The 3,263-nt window shown below is 43.2% G+C and overlaps 1 pseudogene; it reads right to left on the reverse strand.

Annotated features, from left to right (window-relative positions):
* Nucleotides 1-2,426: 2,426 nt before the first annotated feature.
* Nucleotides 2,427-2,951, reverse strand: LOC111533813 (annotated as a pseudogene).
* Between the last annotated feature and the right edge of the window lie 312 nt (nucleotides 2,952-3,263).

Genomic DNA, 3,263 nt, shown 5'->3' on the forward strand with positions numbered 1-3,263 from the left:
CAGGCTGGAGTGCAGTGGCGCAATCTTGGCTCACTGCAGCCTCCACTTCCCAGGCTCAAGCAATTCTCCTGCCTCAGCCTCCTGAGTAGCTGGGATTACAGGTGCACGCCACCACACCCGGCTAATTTTTGTATTTTTAGTAGAGATAGGGTTTTACCATGTTGGCCAGGCTGGTCTAGAACTACGGGGCTCAAATGATCCACCCGCCTCAGCATCCCAAAGTGCTAGGATCATAGGTGTGAGCCGCTGTGCCCATCCTTAAATTTTTGATTCACAGTAGTCTTTCATATCTGCAATTGCGTGTTTAATTATATTTAAGTTTTTCTCTCCTTTACTGTTCTTTTCTCTTTTTTTTTGAAGGTGTTTATTTTCATCAGCTGAAAAGTTTTGGTTCTTGCTTTTTTACCCCCTTATAGTAACTCTGTGAAGATAATCATTTTCTGATTATTGTAAAGTATACTGGATTTTCCTGATTCGTTGATAACGTTTTGATTAATTCTATGTGAAGAAAAGGATTCAGATACCTTATTTGGTTTATTGGCTCAAGAGCACCCTCTTCTGTTGATACAATAAAGTATAGTGGCTTTGATAAATGATACTTTTGGAGGGAAGGATCTTTTGATCTTCTGAATGCTATTCCTCCAATGACTACTTCTTCATGTCTTGCCTTCACAAGACTATTGTCTCTTGTACTATGCAATTTTTAGGCTCCTTCCTTTTTTTTTTTTTTTTTTTAACACATCTTTCTTTTTCTTTTCTTTTTTTCTTTCTTTTTTTTTTTTGAGATGGAGTCTTGCTCTGTTGCCCAGGCTGGAGTACAGTGGCACAATTATGCCTCACTGCAACCTCTGCCTCCCAGGTTCAAGTGATTCTCCTGCCTCAGCCTCCCGAACAGCTAGGACTACAGGCATGCACCACCAGGCTCAGTTAATTTTTGTATTTTTAGTAGAGACAGGGTTTTACGGCCGGGCGCGGTGGCTCAAGCCTGTAATCCCAGCACTTTGGGAGGCCGAGACGGGCGGATCACGAGGTCAGGAGATCGAGACCATCCTGGTCTACACGGTGAAACCCCGTCTCTACTAAAAATACAAAAAAAACTAGCCGGGCGAGGTGGCGGGCGCCTGTAGTCCCAGCTACTCCGGAGGCTGAGGCAGGAGAATGGCGTAAACCCGGGAGGCGGAGCTTGCAGTGAGCTGAGATCCGGCCACTGCACTCCAGCCCGGGCGACAGAGCAAGACTCCGTCTCAAAAAAAAAAAAAAAAAAAAAAAAAAAAAAAAAAAAAGAGACAGGGTTTTACCTTGTTGTCCAGGCTGGTCTTGAACTCTTGACCTCAGGTGATCCACCCACCTCGGACTCATGAAGTGATGGGATTACAGGAGTGAGCCACTATACCCGGCCAACACATCTTTCAAATACCACCCTTCCGGTCGGGCGGAAGGGTCACAATTTCTGCTTTGCATTTCAAATAAATGGAACTATATAATATGTGGTCTTTTGTGAGTGATTCCTTCACTTAGCATAATTTCTTCGAGATTCGTCCATGTTGTAGCATGTATCAGTACTTCATTCCTTTTTATGGCCAAATAATATTCCATTTAATGGAATAAGTGGAATATTTGGTATAAATATACCACATTTTGTTTATTCATTCATTAGTTGATGGACATGTAGATTGTTTCCATTTCTTCCAAAGTAGCTAGATTATTTCACATTCTCACCAACAATGTGTAAGGGTTCCCATTTCTCCACATTGTCAGCAACACTTGTTATTGTCTTTTTTGGGTGAAGAAAATCACCTTATTCTAATTAACTCACAAACAAAACAACAACAAAAAAATCACAACAACTGGTTTAAGGAGGCCACACAAACATTTGACAAGCCCCAAATTCTATACTATCTTAATGAAATTCTACCAAATAAGAACACCCTCTTCTATTGCAATTCTGAAGCAAGAAAGTAATGAATGACAGAGGATTGGTTTAACTGATGGTTTTACACTTTATACCTTCACTATTAAATATATATATATGTGTATATATATATGTGCGTGTGTATATATGTGTGTATATGTGTGTGTATATATATGTATTTTTTTTTTTTTTGAGACGGAATTTCACTCTTGTTGCCCAGGCTGGAGTGCAGTGGTACGATCTTGGTTCACCACAACCTGCGGCTCCTGGGTTCAAGTGATTCTCTTACCTCAGTCTCCTGAGTAGCTGGGATTACAGGCATGTGCCACCAGGCTAATTTTTAGTATTTTTTTTTTCTTTTTTTTTAGTGGAGACAGGGTTTCTCCATGTTGGTTAGGCTGGTCTCGCACTCCTGACCTCAGGTGATCCGCCTGCCTTGTCCTCCCAAAGTGCTGGGATTACAGGCGTGAGCCACCACGCCCGGCTATCAATTATATTTTTATGCTAAATTAACTTAGTTATGAGAGCTGATTTTCCATTTCTTCAATTTGAACTTCTTGATTAGATAAATCCATTTGCAAGTCTGCACTGCTTCAACACCTCATGGAAGCCCTCACAGAACTTTGTCTCCCTAATTCTGGGCACATTCCAAAAACCATTTTATCTCATACAAGCAAGGTTACTGCTGCTGGGCCGGCTGGGTTCCCTGAGGCTCCTGGTAAGTGATGTCACCACTTGTGGGCTCAGCATTATTTACTCCACTGAAGCTCCCATTGATGGCATGACCCAGTGTGTGCCCCATAGCAGAGTCCACAGCCATGCTTGCTCCAGTGATTGCCACCTGGGCCATCACACCTTGCTGCCAGGGAGTGCAGCAGCAGGACAGCCCAGCTGCAGAGGGTGGGGCTGATGCTGGTGGCTAACCTGCTGGTGCTGGACTGGGTGTAGTTCTTATCTGAGGTGCTCAGCTGGCCAGAGGGGCCACGTGGGAGGTGCAGCTTCAGCTTCCACGTGACGTTGCGAATGAGCGGCTCAGCGTCTAGACTGGTGAAACGCTATCTTTTTAAAATTATAGCTATTCTTCTGCATGTAAAATAGTATCTTGTGGTTTTGGTTTGCATTTCATTAATGATTAATGATGTTAAACACCTTTATTTTATTTATTTATTTATTTTCGAGACGGAGTTTTGCTCTGTCACCCAGGCTGGAGTGCAATGGTTCAATCCCGGCTCACTGCAACCTCGGCCTCCCAAGTTCAAGCGATTCTCCTGCCTCAAGTAGCTGGGATTACAGGTGCCCGCCACCATGCCAGGCTAATTTTTGTAGTTTTTGGTAGAGATGGGGTATTGCC

This window comes from Piliocolobus tephrosceles, unplaced genomic scaffold, assembly GCF_002776525.5.
Source record: "Piliocolobus tephrosceles isolate RC106 unplaced genomic scaffold, ASM277652v3 unscaffolded_23547, whole genome shotgun sequence".
In the NCBI taxonomy this organism is placed as follows: domain Eukaryota; kingdom Metazoa; phylum Chordata; class Mammalia; order Primates; family Cercopithecidae; genus Piliocolobus; species Piliocolobus tephrosceles.